At 40.4% G+C, this 26602-nt stretch overlaps 1 protein-coding gene across 2 annotated transcripts in view; it reads left to right on the forward strand.

The window, feature by feature from the left end:
- The window catches only part of LOC112984386 (uncharacterized), a 164644-nt gene that overhangs the window by 99314 nt on the left and 38728 nt on the right, over nucleotides 1-26602 (forward strand). Inside the window, exons 5-9 of one of the 2 annotated variants that reach the window (XM_064519519.1) lie at nucleotides 1971-2057; nucleotides 17515-17604; nucleotides 19382-19489; nucleotides 19962-20007; nucleotides 20725-20899. The gene's annotated coding sequence lies outside the window, so the exon portion shown is untranslated. Of the gene's footprint in view, nucleotides 1-1970; nucleotides 2058-17514; nucleotides 17605-19381; nucleotides 19490-19961; nucleotides 20008-20724; nucleotides 20900-25538; nucleotides 25820-26602 lie in introns of those variants that run through there. The other variant, XM_064519514.1, reaches the window with a different exon arrangement.

The raw sequence follows: 26602 nt of genomic DNA on the forward strand, positions 1-26602 counted from the left end.
TTTCACACAGTTGGCATTGACTTGGCTTGAAGAGGCAAGCACTAAGCTGTCTTTTCAACCATAGTAAAAACCCTCCATCTGGCCACCCTAAAACTCTGTTAGCTTGTTCAACTCGCTGTCGGCTGATTGGGCTTTGTGAAGCAGAAGTAACAGCATCAATAGTATAAACCCTTGCCACTTGAGAGTATTACATTTCATTTCATGCTTGACTTAATCAAAACTGGGGAAATGAAATTTACACCTTTTTGATGTTCTTTTCCCTGCTGTTTAAGGAGAAGAATCTTAACCCATTTGATCTTCACATGCACCCAATAAATGACCAAATATGCCAAGCTGCCAAAAGCAGACGGCTGCCAGTTGCCAGTTTATGTCAGGTCACTGTGAAAGAGCTTAATGCAGAAGGTCTTAAGTTTCATACCAAATACTTCGATTTGCAGTACAGTGTTTTGGTGCAACATCAACAATTTAGCTCCCCTCCCCATTAATATTAAACTACTTTAAAGGAAGCAGAAATGTCATTTTTACTGGCGGGGAATAGCAGTTAGCAGTCGGCTGTTACATGACAGAGTCAGGAGAGAGTGACAGAGATGAAATGAAACTGGATTTGAATTGCTTTTTCAAGCCCTTGACATTTGTTCCTTTCTTTCCTGGCTCTGATCTACATGATATACATGGTGGTGGTTGTTGTTTCTCCCGCTAATAACAGACAGCGCCGTGCAGGATTAGAGGCTGAGTGAGTGAAAAACGGGGCTGGTGATAGCGCTTGCGTTGTGCCTGGGGGGAGGCTCATTAAGCAGCAGATCAGATCGCTACCAAAATACATAAATAAATAAAATCAACAACTAACGAAGTTCTGTTTTGCAGCTTACTCGCGTGGCAAGTATTTGATTCAGCAAGGATGAGCCTGGAAAGAGGTTTTGCTGCTCGTGGTGCCGCCGAGCTTCAGCGTGGTGCTTGGCCGCGGTGGCCGGTCCCTAGCTGTCCGGCACGTGGGTGAGCTCCTGTCACCACCTGCGCGGCGGCGAACCCGCGCACCGGCGCAGCAAAACCCTCGTGTTTTTTGCCTCTCGAGTCGCTGTCCTGCTCTCCTAAAGACCTTTTGCCTTTGTCAGGAGCCCTCGTTTATGACTTGATGAAAACATTTGTAATAGATAATCAAATCCTTATACATTCTGAGGGACAATATCCTATTTGTTAAATATAAATTAACATTAACACAGATCCCCCGTTGCAAAAAGGCGAAGGGCTTTGACACCTTTTCAGCGAGCCAGGCCGGGCCCCAGCGAAGAAAGCGGAGCGCCTGTGAAGGACCTTGTCTCGAATGGTGATCCCCCCGCGCCCTGTGTGACAAGATACATAGTTTCTATTCAGCAACAGGCAGATTATGGGTTACTATAGTTTCCCTAATGCTCAAATGGAGCTAAGGCCTAAGCTGAACAGAATAGGTTAAAAGGTGCCGATGTTTGGGCCTGCGAAACCACATGTTGAGAGTCAGAGACCAAACAAAACAAAGAGCACATCTCTCCGGTCTTTGATGTCCTCTCCGAGGGACGCGGAGAGAGAAAAATGCAGCGTGCCCCCGGACCCCGAGGTTCGCCCGGCCCGGTGACAATGCTGCAGTGTGGGAGCACAAGTCACGAGGGGATAACCGGTGCCCTGAGTCGTCTGCCTTCGCCGACGCTTATTTCCTCGGCGATAAAAACGATAAGAAGCTGGCGCTGCCTGTCTTTAAAAATTGTTGTTACCGCACGCGTTTATTTCCCCCAATTTTTTTCCCCCCACAAGACGCACGCCGTAGTCTCAGACATCCACTCGGGGCCCTTGAAGTACGAAGTTTAACTAGATTTAATTTGCTTTCTTCTGCATATGTCTCCTTTTAGTCTGTCCCTTAGTATTCTGTTTGTGTTGTATGCTTAGAAGCTGTTTGCAGTGCTTCAGCTAACAGCTTTTTATTTCGCTGCTTGCCTCAGTGTCTGCTTTGAATCCGCTGTGGAACTGGTGCACCGACTGCTCTACGCCTCCTGCATGAATCACTGATTCTGCTCTTTTTCCCATTTGTGAGTATATAGTGTTTTCAAACAATTCATATTCACCATAAAAATGTTCCGTGTACGATATCCCTTGATAGCGCAAGCAATGCTTTTGCATTTTTCATAAGCAGGATTAAAATACCCACTACTTATGCTCATACTGTAGGTTTCCTGCATTCTGTTGAAACTCAGTTTAGTATTTTAATTTTTTATTAAAACTCATGTAAGCAAGATAAATGTGCATCAGCACTAAAGGGAGAACGCCTGCTTTGATAGGTTATATTGCCACAGTTCGCTGCTGCTCTTTAAATATTCTAGCACTCTGGATCCAAGTATTATGCAAAGCAAAATTAATCAGCACCTGCATCTTTTAAAATAATAGAATTCATGAATTCTAAAGTTTTATCAGTATTATTGTAATTCTGATTGTCGTTGGTTCTTTATACCATTATAGAAAAATATCTAATTGTAACAACTGTATTCCTATAGTGAACATATTACTTGAATTCAAACCCTAACAATGGCAATAGGATAACTGTCCTTGAATTTGAGCCTTTTGTGATACATCAATAGGCTTACAATGTGCTGAATTAGCAGGCATATTAATGGGCAGATGCAGCACCAGCCCATTCTTTTTACCCAAATCTTCTTATGCAAATACCCCATGAATCCAGTTCAAAGAGCTAGCTTTAAAATGAGCTTCTACACACATTCAGATGGGTCCTTTCACAACTAGCAATGGGACTTAGATAGAAAGTGACATGAGAAAAGTTTAGACACTTGTTTTGATAACTGAACATGATCTTGTTATCATAATCTGATACTGGTAACTGGCATGGTCTGGTTGTAGAATTTTAAGCCTTTAACAGAGGGAGATAATCTAGGCCTTTGTGGCCGAATGTACTGAATCCTGCACTTGGTGAAAGCTATCAATGAGAACCGCAGTTCATGCTTTCTCAAACAAAACTTTTTCATGGCGAAAGCTTTTATCCTATGATAATTACTTAACTGATTGTAGTAGTGCCTTTAACATTAGCAAGCTCATAACAAGGGCAAATAAAAGAGGTTGCAGTATTTTAGAATAAATAAATTATCGAATAAACAGTTTTTGTTTGCTCGTTGAACTACATGGTAATGAGGTCATTATTAAAAATGCTAATGAACGGCAGCATGGCTAGTAAAAGTTAATGCATTTTGTGATCTTTCTTTTGTTTGCTGTATTTATTGTGATTATTTGACATCTACTGCATCTTGGTGAGCGTGTTTTTAAGGATTCAATTGCATATTTAGGGAAAGCCTGCTAAAGGATGAGAAGAACAGTTTTACTAAATCTTTGAGGTTGAAGCCATTTCCTTAAAGATACTTTAAATTTGTCTGCCATTTTAAAGAAAACTTATGTTTTTCTAAATATTTTTTAGCCTGTTTATTTTGAGAAGTCCAAAAGATGGTGAGAAGGAATTTCATGTTGACATTTCCCATACATGTTGACCAAACTTCGTTAAAGCAATACTGCCTACAGATTATTCCATAGGAAGTATACAGACACTGAGAATCGATTCTCAGCTGGAGCAAATTGGCATAACTAATTGACTTCTGTGGATCTGGTCCATACCATTTCAGCCCTTGGTAGTGTGTGGAGTTGATAGATGTAGATAATTTAAACTACATGAGATTATTGTAAGAAATGGGGATGAAAATAGTCTGTTCTTTTATCATTGCATTTAGAAAATTAGAATGTATATTAGACTAGCTTGGTATAGCATTATTGATTGGTTTACTCTTTTTTTTTCCCCTGAAATGAATATTTATAGCATGTTCTGAAGCTTTAATGAGATGATTCCTGTATCAAGATCCTTAGTGCAATAGATGAGGTTTAAAGCGAGCGTGTCATTTAAGTGGTGATTTTCAGTGCAATACAGAAATTCTGTACATACACGTACTGGCAAAAATATTATGGATTGTCCTTGATAGCCTTCATGGAGGAATGAGTTATTAAAATTTAACAGTAGTAAATGTGAGAGGTCCACTGAGTCCTTCTGGACACTTTGTGATTCAGCATTAATTAGCAGCATTATTTAGGGGCAGGAATACATTTGGCGAATGCTTTGATTTTTAGTATTGTATTGTTTTCTATTTACTGTCAAACTGCAGTCATAAACTTATGTGCTGAAAGAATGTGCCACGTTAAGGTACAGATACAGAGGGGGACTTGGGCCTCGTTCTGTATTCCGATGTATGTAAGTAGGGCCTTCCTCTCTCAGAAATACGATCCATCAGCATTGATCCCATTGAGCCATTACTGCCTTACTCATCTGGAATAAATTTCAGCTTTCAGATGAACATATTGCTTAGAAAAATATAGTTAAATGTTAAGGAACAAATTATAACAGAGTGAGATGGGAATCCTCTCTGAAGGCTGTGATTCTGTACGGAGCTCCCTCCGGGGCACGTCAGCCACCCTGCATGGCCCCACTAATGTCCCTTGGGCTCTACGGGAGAAGGCACTTTTCAGTGACTCTGTAGGATCCTTGGAGGGGAGCACATGTTCCTCGAGTGACCATACACGCTGAGGCTTTGTGAGCGTGCGAAATAACTGTACGTGCCTAGCTGTGCTGGGGTTAGAATTAAAGTAACTTAAAGTGACTGTTTAAATCTCTCTGACTGTTCACATGTTGCTCCATTTTTTGCCTTTGTGGCTGAAACTGAAGTGAGTAAATGAAGTTTTACTTTCTTGCCCTTGTTGCTATATCTGGGATTGTTTAATCAAAGCATGGAAAAAGGCATGGGAGAAAATCAGCGTGGAAGAATGAGCACACTGAAAGACTGAAGTGTAAAAGGCGAAGAGAAGGTGATGGAGGAGAGAAACATAAATGGGACAAGTTGGTAAAGTGTCCAGGGGGCAAGATGCGTAGAAGAATAGTGGAAGGAGAGAGAGATAGAGAATAATGTAGAACATCAATATCAAACTGTCAAACCATGCAATATGTAGAAGGGGAAAGAGAAGCTTGGTGTACAATAATGGTAAATAACATCGTCCAGGGAGTAGAACAGATGTTTGCTGTTATGCAAATCATTTTAAGATTTTGTACCTCATTTTACCGGTCTATAAATGGGGTCGATAATAGCAAAATGGATTTGTGGACACCGGATGGAAATAGAAATTCTCAAGTATACATAAAGACCTGCTAATGCTTGTTATTTTACTGCAAGTCACCAGCAGAGTTTTCACATTTTGTAATGTCAACAGTAGCAAAAGTGAAGGAAAAGCAGATCATGCAAACTGAATTAATTTGAATGAATTTCAGTTCCGTTAACGTGTTTGCTGTGCTTCAACAGACAGAAAATCAGGTCTGAGGAAGAAGACGACAAATGGAGTGTTTTTTTTTTTTTTTTTTTTTTTTAATTTATCTTCTGGTAAGTAGACTGGCTGTGAACATGGTTTTGTATAGGAAAGCAGAATTTAATATGCTGGTATAAAAATCAAGTCACTGAGGCCTTTTGCTGAAGGAATAGCATATTCTCTGAAAAGAGTTTCATGTTGTTGAAGACTACCTTCAATTTCAAGCCAAATTTTCAAAACAGTTTTTCAAAGGAGGAGCAAGGGGAAAGGGAAATATTTCTGTAAACAAAAACTGAAGAAAATATTTGTAGCCAACACATACTGCTTTGATATTTTGCAAATGAAATGGAATGTTTTGACATTTTGAAATCAAAACTTTTCATTTCCAAGTGGCATTTTTCCATTAAAGTGAAATTAATCCAACTTAAAGAAAAGAGTTTCAGTATCACTTCCTGTACGGATCCCATTGACTTTAAGATATTTTAGGACTTGGAGAAACTGGAACAAGCATGTATTTTAGTGCCTTGAGGAACTGGGACCTAAAGTGTTCGAGATAAGTCTTGGATTGTCCTATAGAGAAAGGTGAAATTCATCCTCAAGGGATTCAAATTCTTGGTTTTGTCATATTGACATCTGGCTCTGAAATAATTGTTTTGTGCCTGCTTTTCTTCTTTGTGTGCAAAGGAGGATTTCTTTCGTTCTGTTTTTTGTTTGTTTGTTTGTTTGTTTGTTTAAGTGCTCATTTTTTAAATCTCCTTCCAGGGAACAGTTTGGCATGCTTTGAGCCCTGCGCGCAAACCAGTGTTTTCTAACTACAGGTGTTCACCCAGCAGCAATGTTGCACTGCGCTGCATTCCAACCAGAACAAAAAAATGAATTATACTCACAAAATATGCCAATGTTCCCAGTCTTGCGCCTTCATCAGGGCTGAAATGTTAGTATACTCTGCTAAATCCAAGTCAACAATAAAAGAACCATAAGAAGTGCGAATGGAATTGTTTCTCTGCCAACTGGAGTGCAACGAGGCTTTACTGTTTGATGAACAGCTGTAAATACTCCAGATTCCCCCGTTGCCTTCGTGCTGTGTAGATAGTAATGCTGGTGCGCTCTCTCTAACATCACCAGCGTCACTATCATTACACTTGGTTTGCTGCTGTTTTACAGATTCTCAGTTTTGCTTACCTTCCAGGTATTAGACGTACAATACCCTATAGCAAATACAACTACAGTCTGAGCAAATCTCATCTTTTCTCTGTAATTTCAAAGCAGAATTTTATAGCAAAAAAAGCATTTCTCCTATTTGAAAATGCTATCCAGAGTGATTTCTGCATGCAGGAACTAATTCAGAACTGAGTGACCTCCTCAGTCGTACAGGAAGTTGGTGACAACTGAGGTTTGACAATAAAACCCAAGTTGTCTCATTCAGTGTGTGTGTTTCAGCTTGCATCTTCCGCTTACTCGTGACATTTGGGTAATAAAAGAATTATTTACTTAGTAATAAATAACTTATGTTTTCTGAGCTGTTTATCCCAACAGCACTAGGAGTTTACATGGATGTATTAAGCATGGGATTAGGTTAAAATTTATCATGCAGTAGTATGGTTCTCCTGCATGGATACTGACAGGAGTTTTGAGTCGGGGTAAGAGCCACATATTACATATGCCTGTGGAATAAAGCATTAGGAGAACATCTGCTCCTTGGATATACTAGCCATTTTTTCTCAGAAATACTTATCATCTTAGGAAAGGAGCTTACTCACTGATTTAGACGTAAGGCAGGTGTGGTTTCCTGATATCACCGTGACCACAGGACTGTCTTTGTCAAACATTAGTGCTCTGGTTTGGTTTAAAGTAAAGGTATGGGTTTCCATAGGTGGTCAGACCCCTTGGAGGCAAAAGCAATGGCACAGCAGGCTTGTGTTAGACCAACATAATGATCACAGATCAGAGTTTGGAGTCTGGATGTTCCCAGCTGGTACTGAATGAGAACACGAAGAAGGCAGCATGTTTAGCTCAGAAGATTTAGAGAATGAGTTGCTCCACTGTTTATGACAGCCCTATAAGTGCACAGCCTATATAGTAGGCTGACAGAGAGGAGAAGGGAGGTCGGCGCTTGAATCCAGGATCTCTGAAAGAGGATGGAAAAAACAATCTAAACATGTTACAATAATTCAAATCCCTGTAAATACTCTGTGGAATGCTGAAAAGCATGTAAAATTATTATTGCTCCCAAGGCAGCCTATAAATATTGTTATTGTATTGGCTGAATCCAAACATAAAATATTTTCTTCCTGGTTTGTAAAATGGTTGACAGATATAATAGACACCACTAGCCAACTCTTAATCTTTGTTTTAAGATTTAGATTTGTTCTAGATGCTAGAATTAACCCTGGTTAGAATACATGATAGATTTCTATTTTACAAGAGAAATATCCCTGCTTCCAGAGGAAATCCCTTTCTTAAATCATCTACTCTGTGACATCCCCTTAATCCCTTTATTTTTCTCAAATTTAGCATATATACCTCCCTCTTTCACACCTCCAGCTGTTTGTTCTACTTTTTCTGCCTTGGTTCCTGTCTAATAATGCATTGAGCTCTGTTTTTGGTCATAAGGGCATTAGCTAAAGTAGTAGTTTCCCAGAGCTGGTGCCAGAAAAATAGACTGAATGTCTTAAGAATGGTGAAAGACATAAATACACAGAGACGCTTATTGATCTGTATGTGTGCAAGAGTGGAGACGGATGGATGGATAGATGGACATGCACACAAATAAATAATACAGCCAGTGAATGTACATACAGATCTACCAGAAAAGTCCTGATTTCTAAAATGCTTTCCCTAATAGTCTGGTTAATGAATACAAATGCAGTGCAAACTCCAGCAAGCTTAATACTTACAATGGTTTGTTCCCAGACATCTACAGAGTGGTAAGGAGGAGAATTAACATAGGATTATCATATTTTACACATGGACATATTTGCCAATCCTTTTAAGAATACTTTAAGGACAGATCTAGAGTCTAAGTATTAGGAAGAATCACTAAATATAGATTGTGCAAACCACTTAACCATAATTCTTTTGAATTTCTTGATGAATGACACAACTGCATGTTCAGTCGACTGCTATATAAAGAAGTAAGCCATTTTAATTTTTAAATATGGGAAGATAGCAGTCCATAAGCTATCCTAAATATTTAGCAAACATTCTTTTGATTAACTAAGCCATCTTTGGCAATATGAGAAGCTATACACAACTTCAGCATTATCAGAAATTTGCTTTGAAAGTAGACGACAAAAGATATGCATGCTTTCCTGAGTTTCAGGATTCAGCACATTTGTAAGGCGCATTCCACAGATGTTGGAGGTTTTATGCAGGTATAATCAAGTACCTCATACAGTCACCTGGCTGCATTACGCAGCTGTCTGACAATGTAGGCTGTGGTTCCATGATCAGCGATATCAGATCTATGTGCTATCAGAGCACCCAGTGGCGCAAATTTGATCTGGATGAGAGGAAGGCACATGAATGTGTCTCTGTATATTAGGACTAGCTTGCAATATACATTTTGTGTTGGCTGTAGTAGGACACACAATGTCTGATCTGGCATAAAGGCTGCTGGTACAAAGGTAATAACATCACATGATGACTGAGCTACAAAAAAAGGTGGCAAAGTGAGTTTATTCCACATTGGCTCTTTGCATCTTGTGACCACAATGTTTTTGATCTGGTATTAGAGACCTTGAATCAGGTTTTAGTATATTGTAAAACATGTCCTCAGATGCATCTGCTGCTAAAAATGTATCTTTATAGTAAAACCACTACCTAAATGTTCTTAATACTGCTTTTGCAGAGCTGAGGAAAGCATTTGTTCTTTTTTCTTAGTTTATTAATATTACCTAAATCATTCATTTGCATACTTTATGCGAATGATTTTATGATGTGCCAAAGCAGCTCTTGGGATAGGAAAAAGTAGGTTTAGAACCTAAAGGTGAGTAGAAAAGAGTATTGCTTCTTCAAAGTTTTTAAGCTGCACCACTAATGGAGCGTTCTTTAGGGATGCTGTCTGGCAGTATTTTGCTGCGTGTCATTTCCTGCCTTTCTACCTCTTCTGTATGTAGGAGAATAACAAGTGTAGTTAAAAAAGAATGGAGCCAAACCCTTTAGTGATAGACAATATAAAGAGGGGCAGCAGGCACAAGAGATGCCTTGGGAAGATTCAAAGTGGGTGCTAGAAGAAGCTTTTCCCTTAAGAAAAAGCTGCACTGGAAGAGTTTGGCCAGAGATCCTTTTCAAGACCTGGCTAGATAAAATCATAGCTGATTGATTGTCCATGATGGTCCTGCTTTGAGCTGGAGATCGGAGAAGAAACCTTGGAGTTCCCTTCCGGCAATGTTTCTACAATTCTATTAATCTATAGATTAATTAACAAGTACAAAACCTTGCTGTATTGCCAAGGTACCAACAAGTAATTCCTTTAGGTGTGATGTTCATTGCAGGTAAGTTTTCTCTGCAGCTGAATTTTTTCCAATGGGATTATGGCTCTGTGTAGTGGGGCCATAACTCAGGTGTGAAGTAGAACTTCATAATTGTAAAACAAAAGCCATGTCTAATGGCTTTGAGTCTAATGATCACATTTTCCCCAAAATAATGATCATCCTAAATGTTTAAAATCTTGTTTTCTTGTGGAAATCCACTGTTAAAGGCCAATTGTGTAAATATGCTTGAAAGTACGCTTTCATGTGGGCAACGTATCAGCTTCATTAAAAAGGCCTACAACAAGGCATTCTTTGCTCTCCTGCTGCAGCATGAGCCTGAAATTCTGTATTCTTTCCTCTGTTCATCCTCAGATCTTATCTTTAAAAGCCATTATTAATAATTTTAAAATATTATTTTGCAAGGTGATGAATACTGTATGGGGTCGTATGAGAAATCCATCTGCTGGTGTCCTGCGCGTGACTCCAGCTAGTAGTGAATGCTTGCAGAGGAGCATATATAAGAGCAGTGCATCATGCTTTCCCTGGTATATTGTCTGAGCAATCAGTGGTTCCATCTTCAGTGAACTTGGTAGGATCTGAGGACGCATCGCACAGCAGTGTTCAGCACTTCATATGTTTAAGCCACTGAAACATAGTATTAATTATACTGGTGCATCTAATGGTGCTGTCATTATCTTATGATGAATTTTTCCTGATAACCCAGCAGCCAGATGTTCATTTGGTCAGTGTCCAAAAGAAATATGCTTGTCTATAGATCTTTCATCTGGCATTTAGTGACGTTTTCATAGCAATGCACTTGCAATTGAGAATCTTTCAGTCGTTGGTATTTTTGCGGGGGGAGAGGGGGTTAACACAACAATGAGCTCAACTGTATTTGCAACTGAACTGTTTGAAATTGCATCAGGCAATGACTCAGTCTAGGTCACTCTTCAGCTGCTCCGAGTTCTCACCCAAATGTTTGTTAAATCAGTTTTGGTTGCTTTTGATTTATGGATGCATGATTAAACAAGGAGGCTGGAGCAGCAGAAAATATCTGCTGCCTTTAGGGAAGCACAAGGCCTGGAAGTTGGTGGATGTTGGCTCTGCAGCAGATCAACCAAGCTAGAGCAAAGGTCATCCTCTAATGGAAAGAAAAACAAAAATAAAACACTCCCATTCCACTGTGAGGAGATACTGAGCTACCAGGGGGAGGGAGAGCTCCTGTAATATACTGCTGGGCCTCCTGTGCTGTACAGATCTTTATGGCCTTTCACTACTCTTTCCTCCCACAGACAAATTACACAGTCTAAAGGACCTGTGACAGGCCTAAACAGTAACGAAAAGGACCACTGATCAGCCTCTGACTGTGAGGAAGAGCGTGATCCAGTGCAGAACCTGGTGGTCCCTTGTAGTGTCAGTCTCCTCCTGTGGTATCAGCTGGTGCCCATAGTACAAATGCTTGTAGATGGAGTACCCTAACCAGTGAGAGGTCTGTAAAAGGACCTGCTTTCTCCTTTTCTCATTTAGTCGTGAGATTTCAAGAGGTTCTTTGGTCTGCACAGAATCCTGCGAGCTGGGGAGATCTTGCTCTCCAGGCTGCCGGGCTGCGTGCGTCCTTCAGGTATTCTTCCTGTCTGAGGGGAATCAGTATGCCATGGCCCAGGCTCAGCTCATCTTTTCCTTGAGCCCAGTTGTCCAGCTGTGGCAATGGGCCTGGCTCTGATGTTCCTCCGGTGTTCCTCCATGCTGGAAGACAGCAAAGTGCTGTGCTTCCTCAGCGTGAGAGGCTTCCCTGAAAACAGTGTCTGATTCCATCATGGGTCCAAATTGTAAAACCTGGGAACTCAAATAGTTAGACCCTGCAGAAGTCCTCCACTGCTTACTGATGGCAGTAGTCAATATACAGTGTGGCATTAATGAAATTAAATTCCTGACTTGGCAAGGTAGTTGTATTTTCATTATCTTAAGCCTTCCTGTTGCTCTGGGAGACTGACAGATTCTGTATCAAAGAAGTTACACAAATCAACTTTCACCTATGTCCTCTGGGACTGGGAAATGAGCTCAAATGAAAATCTATTGCTTTGACACTAGAACGTACTACGAAGTCACATAGTCGGACCTCCTGCACAGCGCAGGTAAGGGTTATTCCATGTTGTGAACAGCAGCATTGGTCTAAGGAATCTCTTTCGGAAAACCCCAGTTGAAATTACAGAAATAATTGATTTGCAGTAGCTGAGGGTTTGAACATCAAACTTTTATTGTCAAGGAGGAGTATTTTTTAGGTTCTGTTTGCTAATTTGTTCCTTTGTATTTTCACTTAGCTTTTGTTTTTATAACTACTATATTTAAATATGGAATTAGAAATTAGCAGTTTTGTGGAGTTATGCTTTTTTTTCTGACAATTTTTGTAAGGAAATCTTTCATATTTACCATGTGAAGATCTAAATCTTAATCTTGGCCAGGTGAAATTTTGCTATTGAATGTCATAGGTCCAGGATTTCAACAGAATCTTTCTCATTTCCATTTTGTAATATTTCTGTGGTCATGCAGTTGCCATTTTCTGGGGAAATCTCATCTATGTTTTTCTATTTTATGGTCCTCGTATTGTGCAAAGCTCTTGTAGCTCTTGTTTAAAACCATAGTGCTAGTGTCCAAATTACAGAAACAGAAATAAATGCTTGGACATGCTTAGGTGTGTGTATGCAATGAAACTTCTTCTATGTATAATGAAACAAGAAACCCCACACTTTTAGTTTCTATCTGCAGTGGGGAGAGGAAAAAAGGATTCTCCACTAATAACTGTGAATCCTGCGATAGCTGTTATTGTTTGGTTGAAATGGGCAGAATAGCAAATCACGCTCCTCAGAGTTTTCATTAAAAGGGTGCCGTTCTGCAATCTCAGCTGCAGTTGTTGCCAGTCACATGCATTTCCAGCATAGTTCTTGTCTTTGCTTTCTGTAACTGTTTCTTCCAAAATCTCAATCATTAGTATGCAAAATTTCTGTCTTTGAAGCCAATGGCATGCTCCTGAGTATTGCCATCTATTACAGCTTCAGGGTTCTGTTCTGCATCTTAAGAGTAAATTCCCTAGACAGATTCTCACCCTGTTATTAAGGTCCAAAAGTAAAATATATAACTAAAGGAAACACGCAAAAGGTGAAGCACTTTTATTTGTGGGGAGCAGAACAGTTTATGCCACTACCACTTACTTCAGTAAAGCTGGGGCAGCTTTTAAGCATGAATGAAAGTAGTACATGGGCGTGTGTCTGTCCACATAAATTTCTCTTCTTTAAATTAAAAACCCAATAAATGAAAACTGTCCGGATACACTGGTAATAAATGAAAGGCTGACTCAATGTCTGCCATGGCCATTAATGAGCCTTTCCTACACTCCCTAATCATCTTGATTGCCTTATTGAATGAAACATATGACACAAACCTTGTGCAGAATCTCAATAACGCTCCAGCACTCACTCTCTTTCCTCATAGGATAAGTGGTGATTTACTTCTGGCACCTTTTCAAATGGCAACTCTTTAAATTTGTGGTATTCAACTGTTTTCCAGTTGGATCTTCTCCTACCTATACACTTAGCTTCTCGGAGCACCAGTTCTCTTTGAGGTGTTAATATCAGAAAAGCTGTTAATACCAGAACAGCCACGTCAAGTCCAAGGACTAACCATTTTGCCTCTCCTGTATGAAGTCAAGACACTTCCCTCAAGAGGCAATTTGCTGCAGTACAAAACAACTGCACAAGTACCTACTTTCGGAGCCTTTTGAGAATAAAATCTGTACAGTTTTAACCAATAGATTCATTATCTTTACTTAATAAAAGGTTTGTTAGTAAAGAGCCTAACTTTTAATCATCCCAAGGTTATCTGAGTAGCCCATTTAAAGGATGTGGCTCTGTCAGGTCTCTAGTGAAGAAGCAGCACCCTGCAACCCATACTACTGTATGAGTACTATGAGCTTCTTGTTGCTGTTTGCAGTCTCAGGAAAAAGCTGAAGGTTACAGTGGAAGTGGAAAAGAAAATCATTGAATGAGCTTTGAAAACTGAACTACTCTTCCTCCTTCAAATTAATCCTTCTGGGCATGGCTAGAAAGAAGTAGAGCACAATGGCAAGGAAGTCTACCTAAACTTAAACTTTTGGTGTTTTCCTACTTGTTACTGGCTATGTACATGTTTAGCAGAGCTCATTCAGGCTTGTAAAAACTGAGACTGTTAACTAGTAAAGTACATTGTTAATGACAACTTGCAGTTTCTGGTATTCTGGTTTGGTTTCATTTGGTTTTAAGAATAACACTGTGCATATTTAATCCATAATGGTGAAGCAGAATTTTCTGACTGTTGTTACTTTAAAAAGCTAGATGGTTAATATTTTAAAATTTGTAAATTTTAGCAATGTGCCATCAGTATTTTCAAATATGTGCTTGTCCTTAATCTTCAATTTTAGATCTTACCAAGGAACAGGGTGCCTGCCATTAGGAATGCAAAACAATAAATATCTGGCTTGGTTTATCACCATACTTCTGCTTTTATATCATCATTTTTGCACAGTACAGATTTGATCAGCCCATGGGATGCGAACATGTGGAGTTTTCATAGCTTGTTTGGTATTCTAGAGAGGAAAACCTGTAAGCAGAGTATTTCTTAACAGCAGTATTCCCGTTCCAAAAGATCAACATATTTTGTAATGTAATAGCTAAACTGTAATACATGGGTGAGTGGGTGTGTTGCACGTGGAAGCCCCAGTGAGGAACTGGGCTTTGTACATACCTGTCTTCCACAAAGAGCCTGCAGTGTAAGCAAAACACGAGGAGAGGAAAATAAGGGACCTTGAAAGACAACGATGAGCCATCAGTAGGAAATACAGAAATGGTGCAAGAGAGACAGAAGGTTAAGAAAAAAACTTAGAAGAATAGAGAAAGAGAACCAGAGAAGGCAGAGGACAGGGTAAAGGAAAGATGTGAAACAAAAGCAATGAGAGGAGCAACATGTGTACCACAAAGAGAGGAAAATAACATTGGAGACAAAACTATTGACTGGAGCACATCCATTTAGAGCAGACATTAAGCATTGTATATTCTGCTGAAGTAGTCTGCTGTGTAGATGTCTAATCTGCTTCTCTATACTTGTTAAATTCATTTCATGCACTCGGATGAAAATGGGATTTTATTTTAGTTCTTTCCTAATGTGCAGAAAAAAAATAGGATGTGTGTATTATTTTGACAGGAACTCAGGATGACTTCTTTAATATGAACAAGGGTGTTAGGTATTGTGAACTATAAAAACATTTCATTGTTAGACAAGAAGAGTTAAATGTATCATTTTTAGCAATCTTCCAGATTAAACAGCCAAGTTTTGTTCTTCCCTCTGTCAATATGACATCATTTTGTTTACACTAAAAAACTGTTTTAGAGCTAAGTCTTGAGTTGGAACAGGTTATTTGATGTAGCAAGAATTCATAAAATGTTCTTAGAAGTTTTTGTTTTTGTCTCACTAAGAGGAAGTCAAAACAAACATTTTCAGGCATATAAACTATGTCCTTTAAACATTGCTTCCAGTGCTTTGTTTTGTTTTGTTTTGTTGGCCAAAAGCATAAAAATGTTAGTGAAACAGGTTAGTACACATGGGAAAAATATGAGGGAAAAGCTGTGCATTTGTACAAGTGGATTGTCTATGTTCTGTGTTCATTCCAGTGATGGGCTTGCACGTACTGCCACTCAGCGCTTCAGTATTTTCTATTTAAGCTTAGTTTTGTAGTTCCTTTAAAAAAGGCAGTTAACAATCATCTTCATTTGAGGACTGGATTACATAGAGCTCTTGAGGTAATTCTACATTCTCATTTTGTTTCCCCCTGATTGGACACTTCTGGTCTTTTTTCTTGGTGCTGCTGAACCCCAAGCGGAACCGCATGCTGCAGGTTTGGGGCTGCGGAGGAGAGCTGGCGTAGTGCAGGAGAGCAGCCCGTCAAGGGCCAGCTGCTGGAGCACTAGTTTGCTAAGATAAGTTGCTGTTACAAGGTTAAAGCATAAAGCACCGACACCGTAAAGTGCTCCTGTAGCTGGAGCTTTAGGTGGAATTTTAATATCTTCAGGAAACAGGCAAGCCTGGCTCCACACATGTAAGTTATAAAGGGCTCTCTCTCTGAGAGCGATGCCATGATGTCTGGCAATGCTAACTGGCAATGCAGTGAAGTCACTTCTAAAAGTATCGCGTTCCAGCACGGGGCTTCCCGGAGTGATGTCATGCAGCTCCCGTGAACTCGAAACGCTCCGCAGTAGTTACGGTTATTCTTAGAATCACTTACTTCCCATTCCTCAGGAAAAGCTCCTGTGAAAGGCTTGGTTGGCTTTTATCTCTCAAATCTAGTGCTTAAATGTTGGACTAATTTGTATCTGCTTCGCGGCTCAGCTGCAGCCGTTGCCAGCTGCACGGGCATCAGTGACAAGCCTTTCTTCCTCCTCCAAAGCGCACTTGCACAGGGCCCAGGAGCGCAGCGCCCCAGGGGCAACACGGCTCTTTCACAAGCTCGTAGCTGCCTGGGGGAGTTTTCCAGAGCCGGGAGCATATTAGGCATTCTCTCGCAGAGAGAGACCAGAAGCCTCACTGCCTTCGTGGACGTGGGACTGTCCCTGCCGGGCCCCGCTGCGTTGGGTTTGGGAGCGCGGTAAGGTCGCTGGGCACAGCGCTGCCCGCCGGAGCTGTCCCACCGCACGGCCCTGAGCCGAGCTGCCGAACTGCCGCCCAGGCAGCAAGGTGGGAGGAGAGGAAAAGCCTCCATCCCTTCCAGGGGCAGATTCAGAATACTGGGAGTGATAGATATTTAGCTAAACCAGCTTCTCTCGTGGTTGGGCGGCTGTCTGTGACGATTGGGCATGGTTCTTGACAGCAAGTTAGCAGGGCAGCGGAGTTGGAGACAGCCTGTGTTGTATGTTGGACTATGAGGGAAAAGAAAAGTTTCTTTTTGGGTGGAGATCAGAAAATTATTAATGAGACTGAGGTAGGAATTAGTAATAACTACACTGGGAGGCATCTGGCTGTGTAACTGAGCAGTCGTTTGGCAGTAACAACCCTGTACGCTGCGATGGTTTTTGTGTGTGCTGTACTCCACACTTGTCCCACACATCTCTTCTGGTCTGCGAAGAGGAAGCTGGGAATAAGGAAATGTTTCCCTCCCTGGTTGGAAAGTTGGTCTGTCCCTTCCTGCAGCCTGAAGAATAACACACCCATTTCGAAGCACAGCATCTTCCCCGTTCCAAGCCCCCGTCCCCAGCGATGGCTGGTCTGATCCTGCTTGCGGATCTCGCACCCATTTCCAAGAGGTGCGTCAAGGCAGTGGGGCAGCCCTGGACCTGCTGTCCCACTCCAAGCCTACCCTGGGCTGCCCGGGTGATCTGCCAAGGGTGATCTTGCCAGTTTTACTTCATCACCAAAAATAATTGAATGTCGTTTTAATGGTCACAGATTCATATGGGGCTCCTAGTCTCTCAGCTGGGTTTGAGGGAACAGAAGCTAACTAGTACCTCTCTCTTTCTTGGCACGATCCATTTAGTTTAGACAGAAAACAAAGATATATTTAAGATAAGACTATTGTGCCAAACTCTTATCTCTTTTAGTTCAGAAGAGTTCTCATTTACACCACTGTTAACTTTAGTCTGTCTTATAGGCACAACAGATGCTTCTGTTCGATCCCGTCTTTCTCTTAAGATCCAAGAAAGCGTGAAGGAGTAAAAACAACCCATCTCTCATTGTTAACGTGAGTCACTAAAGTGATTATATTATTTTGTGATAACTATAGCGAAGCTTTAAGCCCTGGCACTTCACTGCAGGACTGGAGATTCCCATAACAAGCGTTAGTATCTACAGTGTGAGAAAAAGAAACATGATCAGGGCTCTTCTTAAAAAGAGTAGAATATACACACAGCAGGGATGAGAATATCCAAGAAACAAGCAGCAGGGAGCCGAAACAAGGAAGGAACAGTGCAGGAAATGGAGCTGCAATTCTGATTTCATCAGATAGATTAACGGAAGCAGAAGAGAGGAGAAACCCAAGGAATTCTGTGAAAGCAGGAGAGAACAGTGTTAGATTCACCCTTGACCAGCAAACCAAGTTTTCACACTGAGTCTGTATTAAAGAGCAGAAGAGGCCTAGAAGTTACACGTGAAATGTCAGCTCCTCATCGTGGCTCAAATTTTGGTTTGTATCATTTGACCCAAACTTATTTTGTTTCTTTCTTATTGCATTTTTTTCTTAAAACTTTCTTCCTTTTCTTCAGTCTAAAGGTAGTTTTTTAAATTAAGAAACTGCTTTTTGGAACCAAGCCAACACAAGAAATTGTTTGTTAAACTGACCCAGTTTCATAAATAGTTTTGCTCTTTCCTGAGTGATGTTTTTGGACAAATCTATTACTAAAATATAATTCTCTCAGCTCTGCTTGTAAGGAAGTCTAGCATGAAGAGCTGCTCATGTGAATGGTAACAAAAATTGCTGAGTCTGTTTTAAAGGGAAAAGGGGAAGTCAACGCTACCTAACATAGAAAATGAAGAGTCAAAAGCAAATAGTGGAATAGAGGAGATGCAAACACTCACAGTGCTATGGTGATGAGATTCATGTATATATCTAAATGGACCGACAGATAGGAGGAAGATGAAAAGCATGAAACAGATAAAATAGACTAATTCTGCTAATAATCACTTATATTTTTAAACCATGGTCTTTATCCTCATATTTTGCACAGTGCAGTAATGCCTTTGAAAGTTATAATATGAGCATTTTCCTGTATCTTTTTTTCGTGGCACTTTTTGACTCTTATTAATTATTGCAACTCAAGTGCAACAAATGCAAAACTAAGTAGTTGAACCTTTAAATGTAATATTGCTCTTAATCAAAGGGAAAATTTTTAAATACTGAATGAATTGGGCAAGATTGCATAAGGGCAATAAATATGTTCTATCTGCTAAGTGTTTTAAGCAAATTTTAATTCTGTCACTAGCAAAATTAATTTGATTTTCCAAATGAGGAAAGGGGGTGGAAGTAATGGAAGTCTAAGGTCAATGAGTGATCCCATAAGAGCCTTGAATTGGCAGGTGGAGTGGAGCAAACCATGAGGTAGAAAGGAAAGGGAGATTTCTCATTAGTATGTCATGTTAACCTGAAGTGATTAAAGTGTGAGGCCTCATAGGAGCTGATTTTTCATTTCTCTAGAAATCAGGGCTTGTAAGCAAAACTGGGAGAAGGAACTGAAATAGCAGGGGACTATCTACCCTACTGTGTCGTATGTCTTAGGATCTTGGTAAAGTCAAGCTTCCTTAATAAAAGATGGAAATTGGTCCTTAGTATGTTTAATTAAAGAAGAAACTGAGAATTATTTAAATATAATTTAAAGTGATTTAATGAAAACCAATATTTGAATATAAAGTTTAATTTCCCTGCAAATAAGTCATGGCTATGGATCAGAAACTTTACATGTAAATCCAGTGATTTGGTGACCCCTGCCTAGAAAGGGAGCCCAGATGCACTACATCTGTTACAGGTCTCAGAGGACTAGCCCTGATTGCTGCTCTGTGGATGTGGATGTTGGATGCATAAGCTGCTGCATTTGCCATGCAGTAGGAGAGCGGGACAATATTGCAGCCTGATAGTAAGTGGGACTTCCATTTTCCCTGGAAGAATGAGTGATCTGTGACATACAGTTGATTGCTGAATAGGGAATAAGATCAACAGCACTGAGCTGAGGAAGCATTTGGTTTAAAAATGTTTACTTAAAATTGGTTACTTTTTTCCACGTTTTTTTCTTTTAATTCCTCATTATATATTGAAAAAAATAGAACATATGAGTAGTTGTATTTTATTGACCCAATGAACTTAATTTTCACACTAAACCTTTTTTGTGAGTCAAAGATGGGTTCTGCTGACCGCGCTGAGCTCAGTGTGAGTGCTGAATGGCTCCAGGAAACGAGAGTTGGGCCAGCAGGACCCAGCAATTTCCGTTCTGTCATCTTCTGTCTGCTGCTCTGCCCAAGAAGTGACTTCCTATTGGCAAAACTTTGAGAACTTGTGCTCTTAGCACTTCTCTGTTATGATCACTTCATGAGATGTGTTTATTGTTTCAGAGTAAAGATGAAGAAGAGAATTTTCTTCTAACAGCTTCCCTGAAAGGTAGAGAATCACCATCATTTATAGATGCAGAACTAAGATGAATAAAGGGAAGTGCGTCTGCATGTCCCAGTATACTGCAATGTAAAAGATAATTATGCTGCCTTTACTTTTTCAGAAAAAGCAAGGTAAATGAACCAACTAGGGAGTTAGCCAAGAGAGTTGTGCTATCAACACTGTCCATCTTCTGGTACCTAAACAAGATGGCTTGGATACTTCCATGTAGCAGCGCATTGTGTTATGCACATGCTTTTCTATGGTTATAATCTGTGTTTCCTGTGTCCCCCACTAGCCTCCTAATCTCCTGATTGTCTCATCTGGCCCTCTCTTATTTTACTCATCAAAATTAAACACTGCTTTAGGTAAAAAGTGCCACAGAAAGCCAAGTCGCCTGTGGTATGTGTTTTGCGTCTGCCCTAGAACAACCCAAACTAACCAAACACATAGCAGGAAAGTGATTGTTGCCCCTTCAAGGCTGCTGTATTTGAGAGAGCTGTTCTTTAGCCATTAGATAGCTCTTCTTATCCTGGAAATACTCACATTTAAAATTCAAGGAGGGATCACTAGTATAAGAAAACAAGATGACAGGTTGGGTAGTAATGTGAAGTATATCAAGAGAAACCTGAAGTGTGTAAGTCTTTACCAAGTAGAAGCTAGGGATAGAACTTTTCCCTTTTCATAAACATAAAATTAATTCACCTCTTTTTCTTTCTTTTATAGTGCTGGCATTTATTCAATGCACTGTGAGTCCTGTGTCCTGAATTTCTTGATTCCCGTCTAAAAATTGCGTGCATTGACTGTACCCTAGTTAATCGTTTTGTGCCACAAGTTGCATTTGCCCAGCATGATTTTCATTGCCGGGGAAGGATGCACCAGATCTGCTGATGCCAAAAAGGTAATGTATATTTAACTCACATCAACACTCCCTCTCCCTTTGATAATTGCTAATCCTACTGCGCTTAATAATACACTACTAGGTTAAGGTTATACACAGCTCAGGCAGTGCTAACTATCAGGGTGTGTGGTTATTCTGTAACGACCACATTTTAGGGTGTGTTTCAATTTTACAGTGCAGTCATTTACTTCAAATTACCTTGTCATTTCTTACAGTTATTGTGTAATTCCTTTATTAAAGAAAAAATATAATTGGATTGTTAAAGAGGCATTAAGTAACACTAATTATAATGCTTTGCACTTACCACGTTTTTGATGCTCAGTATTTTATAAACGTTTTGCTAATTATTCTTTACAACATCCTTGTGGTGAGCAACTAATAGTACCTCTGCCTGCAAGTTAGCAACACTGAGGCAAGGAAGTTGAGTGGTTTGCCCAATGCTCCTGTGTTTTGCCCAGGACTTGGGTTTAGAGCTGGGATTAATATTCAGTTGTTCCTGACTGCCGGGTCATACTCTCACAAATCTCTCTTTCCCCCAAACCATATAAATAGTCTCAAGAGTTATTTCATCTTTAAAACAGAAAAGAACAGAGCCTTAAAACGGCGTAAGTCAATTCTGTGATCAATAAAACCCTGTGTGTGCAAAAGAAGATTTGCTTCTAAATAGTTCCAGTTAAAAAATGAAATTCATATTCACCACTATTAGAGTTGGTCTTTAGAGGCAGCAGAAATCCAAGCGAATGTCCACCAGTTCTTTTTCTTGAAGTTTCATCAACTAATTAGTGGTTGTGAGGGAGTCATCTAAGTTTCTGTTGCCTCCTTTAAGATCTTTCCGGGCTTCAATCTAACTACTAGCTGTCGGCCTGTGATTAAATTTCTGAGCTGCCTTTGGTCCCCAGAGTGTTCAGTGCAGTAAAAACAAATGTCTTCAGCTGCAGGCTTCTGAGAGGTTAGGTATAAAGGAAGGGAAGATGTATCCTCTGTCATTTGTAGATGCACCATCTACAAATGGAGAGGAAGGAGAGGTAGTAAACAGAAAGTGAGATGACTGAAATGGGAGCAGCTAGACGCTCAGGACTTCTGAAAAGTCAGGTCATTGTGTTTAAGCAAGTATATGGAGAATAGAAAGCCCTTTTTTAATTATCCTGTCCAGTCGAGAACTTGAAGAATAACCTATTGTAACAATTTTGTCATTATGATCAATTTTATTGCAGTTTTTATAGTATTGGAATATATTACTCTGTCTGTGTGTGTGCGCGTATGTAATATTGCATTCTGATAATATAATATAGTGGAATATAATATAATATGGGTATGAAATCAAGTGATTTTATAAGACTCAACTTCCATTTATTAAAAAATTAAGTTAAAAATGTGTCTAAACATACAGCAACTTAAAACTACTCACAACTTTTAAATGCTGTGTGTGACAGTGTTGTGGATATATTTATTTTGTGAATGTAGATTGGACAGTTTTAGATGCATTTTATCACAGTTGGATTATTTTCAGCTCCTCGGCCTTTCTTGCTTGTTGATTGTATCTTTTGGTTCCAGCACTGAGGGCATTCAAATTGAATCCTCTGGTTTCTCCATATTTTAAAGTTAATTACTTTTAAGCTTCCACCCCAGTTATCTCTGACTTAGGTATTTTGTTAACACTACAAATACTAAATAATCATTTAGAGGGAAAAGGTGACCTTTCTAATTTTCCCAAAGGTCCTAATCTTCCAATGGGATCATGTTGCAATACTTAGTCAACATGCTCTGGTTGGCTTCAGAGAAGGTTCACACAGGAGCATCCAAGACAATCCTTCTTCAGGATCCCAGCCTTAAAAATACAGGTTTTTGTTTCTAATGGCACCAGGTGTTTTTGTCAGGAATTCATCATTAATGATAGTTTGCTACAATATACACTTTAGGGACTTTACAATAAGACAAAAAAAAAAAAAAAAAAAAGCCATAAAATACTGCTCTCTTTGAGTTGCTGAAAGACTGTACTTTAGTTTTATTTTCCATAAACAAGAAGAAATATTTGCTTAACACCTGCATCTCAAAGGCGGATGGTGTTTCCTTTATAGTCCAAATAAAGCCTAGCCAGGGGCCACCTTGCTGAAATCTGCTCAAATAACCTTTATTTAAAAACATTACTTACTATAGCTCAGTCTTGGCCTGCTCTACAGAATTGCAGTCTCTGGTAAAATTAAGAAAAGGATGATTCATACACCTGGAGAAGGAATTGAATATTCAAGTCACTTGTCAGGCTGGCAGATTTAAATTATATAACAGGAAGCCTTCTATTCATATGTGATGTAACTGAATCACCACTTCTTTATTGATAATTCATTATATGTTGCTACTATCACTCTGCAGCTCTGAAATGCTTTTTGCTATAATGATTTTATACCATACTAGTATAATGGCCTTCTGACTGTGTCAATCAGCACCACTTGCGTGTACAATAATATTATTCTGCAATCTGTCTTGGGAGAATGCTTAAAAGCTTTCTCTCATTTTCTCCATTTAACTCATGTATTATCTGAGTTTTTACATTAAATGGCCATACTTAATATCCCATGACATGTCACCTATTTTCTAGGGAGGATACTGATACAGTACTTACCAATTCCAGAATCTATACTAATCAAATTATACCTGCCCACTTCAGCCAAGAGCAGTTAGTTCAGTGCATCAGCATTTAATCTGGAGAAGGAACTTATGGAGAAGGAACAAAAACAATGTGAACTGTAGTTGGCTAAATGTGGTTGGTTGATGCAATTTGTTTTGTAAAGAGGAATTAGCAGATATTGAAGTCAAGTTGAGGTACAGGGGTCAAGTTATACACAGATTTATTGTCAGAACTCAGCCTACTCTGGTAGCACGTTTACAAAGGCAAGCCCTGATCCTGCAAATATTTATCCAATTTCAGATATGCTTTGTGGTAGGTAGTTCTATTGAATGAGACTTCTTTGCTGTAAAATTAAATGTATGCATAAATTCAACAAAGTCTCAGGGTATTACGTCAGAGTTTACAGAGAATTCAGTCCCAGGGCAGACAACAATTATAGGTTTTCATCGAAAGAATACCTGGAAGTTCAAAAGAGTTACTCTAAACACCTTCCACAGTCAGGTTAATAAACTGGAAAGTTTAAGACCTGAGATTCCAGCTTCTGCTCACAAAATCTTACACTGGAATCATGCCGATGCATTTAATCTGCTTAAAATAGATGTTTTCCCTAAAAATATTGTATACAGTTAATCTTACCTGCCCTTTGATTCAGGCAATGCTATGGTGCAAATAACTGCTACATTTAAGAATAAAAGGCCACATATTTCTGAAAATTGAACGTTTCAAGGGAGACAGGTGTCCATTTACATTAATACTTCCTTATACTATAACCACCTCCACTCTTCATACAAGAACTTCAGGCAAAGTTACTGCAGTAAGGGCGCGCTCTCTCAGTACTGGCAGAAGCCATTTGCCCAGTCGCACAAGAAGAGTGGCAAGGTACAGAAGTGGTGGTTTAATTAGGCCACAGCCTTATTAACTCATGAGACGATAAATTGTACAGTTCACGCTGTCATCCTTTACTCAGCCTATTTTTAAGCCAGCTGTCCTTGGGACCTGAATTTTCCTCCCTGGGAACTTGCAGCCAGAAATGGGGGAAGCAGTCATTCGTAGAGCTGATGTGAAGGCACAAGAGAAGATCCTAGTTAGGCAAGGGTAGAAGCCATTTTGTGACCTTGTGTGTGTCCGGTTCAGCTGCACCAGGTATTTGTCATTTGTGAATGGAAATACGTGTATGAATTCATGGGTCAGTGGCTTTTCTGGCTGACAACGACCCCCCTCCTTGGGCCTTTCCTGACTCCCACCTGCAGCAGGCAAACACCGTCAGCAGTTTCCCGCACTAGCGGACATTCGGAGGGAAAGGTCTCTCCGTAGACAGACTGTGCCGTTCCGTGTTTAAAAGTCGGGGAATTATCACCAAAACCTCTCCTGGTTGCAGTTTTCTCTGCTGTCGTGTCCTCCGTGGTGCTAAGGGGCAGAGGTGGCCTGCGCCGGTGGCCGCCAGCACACTGGCGGGTGCTCTGCCCGCCCCGGCCGGCTCGCCGTTTCACCCGAGCGCGAAGATTGAGCTGAAATGGTCGCTTAGGCCACCGCGGTTCGTGTCCCGCCTGCGGGAAGTGGCGCTGGCCGCCTCGTGCCTCCCCGCTCTTAGTCCCTGCATCAGGTCCCCTCCCCGAAGTGCAGCGAGGATCTCTGGCTTCTCTAGTACACTGTAATTATTCATTTTACGGTTTTCTTGTAACATTCGGCATGTGCCTGGTTACCTTGATGTTAGTACAGCTGTAACCGAACGGGCACTGATGCTAGCTCACGGACGAGGTGAACGTAAAAACATGAACCCAAGGGGCAAGGCGCCCCGGGCAGAAAGTTCTGTGGAGAACAGATCGGGTTCCCCTGAGTGAGTTTGTTTTGTAACTCGATAGAAATAAACAGTTACTATGGTAACTGTCATATTGCACGAAGACCCTGTACGCTTACCAATTAGTGGTGTGAGTTTTAGTACTTTTAAAGGGACACGTTGCCTGCTAACATGATGATGCCTCATCTCTAGGCCTGCAAGGAAAGTTGGGAATTGCTCCTGTTCATCCTCTCGACGGCTGCGTTAGCTCTCGCTTCCCCGTGTCGCAGGCCCCTGCCTGGTTTTCCTCTCCTCGGAGGTACCTAGTGCCCGCTCGGCCCCGGCGGCTCGCGGGCCCCTGACGAAAGCACCAAGCTGCAAGTGACGGGCGGCTCTCAGTCGCCCAGCGGCCTCCCGGGACACGGCCAGGAATAATAATTTACGCTCCTACAACACCTAAGAAGCTCAAAGTGCGTTACTAGTGTTAATTAATCCTCGCCACGGTCTGACGAGGTAGGTAAGTATTATTACCCTAGGCTTCTTTTTTTAATACATGAGGAAGTTGAAGTTCGAGCGTTTGCAAGGTCAGGGAGATCTGCGGGTAAAGAGCCCCGTATCGCCAGCACCGTGTCCCAGGCGCCGCTCAGCTCGGCCGCTTCTTGCTTGCTCAACTCCCCTCGTATTCCTCTGTTATTATTTTTATAAGAATATTATTGCTACGGTCTTGAAAAAGCAGAATGCTTAGTGCACCAGGAGTTGTTTCTTTTTTGTTTGCTTTTTGTTTCTGAATGACCCGTAAATACAGCACAACAACCATCATGCATATACAAATCATAATCACCCATATACCACAACATTTTCAAGGGTTTTATTTTCTTTTTTTTCCCCTTCCTTCCAGGAGGAAGGGGGCATTTTGGTCACTCTGCGGGCAGTCTGTGTATGTGTAAAATTATCCTCATAATGCAGGGTAGTTCAAAGCATCATGTTTAATCTGTTTATTTATGTGTGGCATATTTTTCATACATAGATTTACACACACACACGTGAAAAATATACACATATTTATTTACATATATATTATGCACATATACACGCATATTGTTTTCATCACTGGATATAACACGTAAGACTGCTCTTTTTCTTCTGTTTAGAAAGCGTTAGCACCTGTGAATGTTATTTATTTATTTATGTGTTCTTTGCTAGAGACCACATTTACTGAGATAATTTTAACTCTAGCACCATATTCAAAGCTGACATGTTCCCCCTCCCGAAAGAAGAAATGTAGTGCTGCAATTTGTCT

The sequence above is a fragment of the Dromaius novaehollandiae genome, chromosome 13, assembly GCF_036370855.1.
Source record: "Dromaius novaehollandiae isolate bDroNov1 chromosome 13, bDroNov1.hap1, whole genome shotgun sequence".
Taxonomy (NCBI): Eukaryota; Metazoa; Chordata; class Aves; order Casuariiformes; family Dromaiidae; genus Dromaius; species Dromaius novaehollandiae.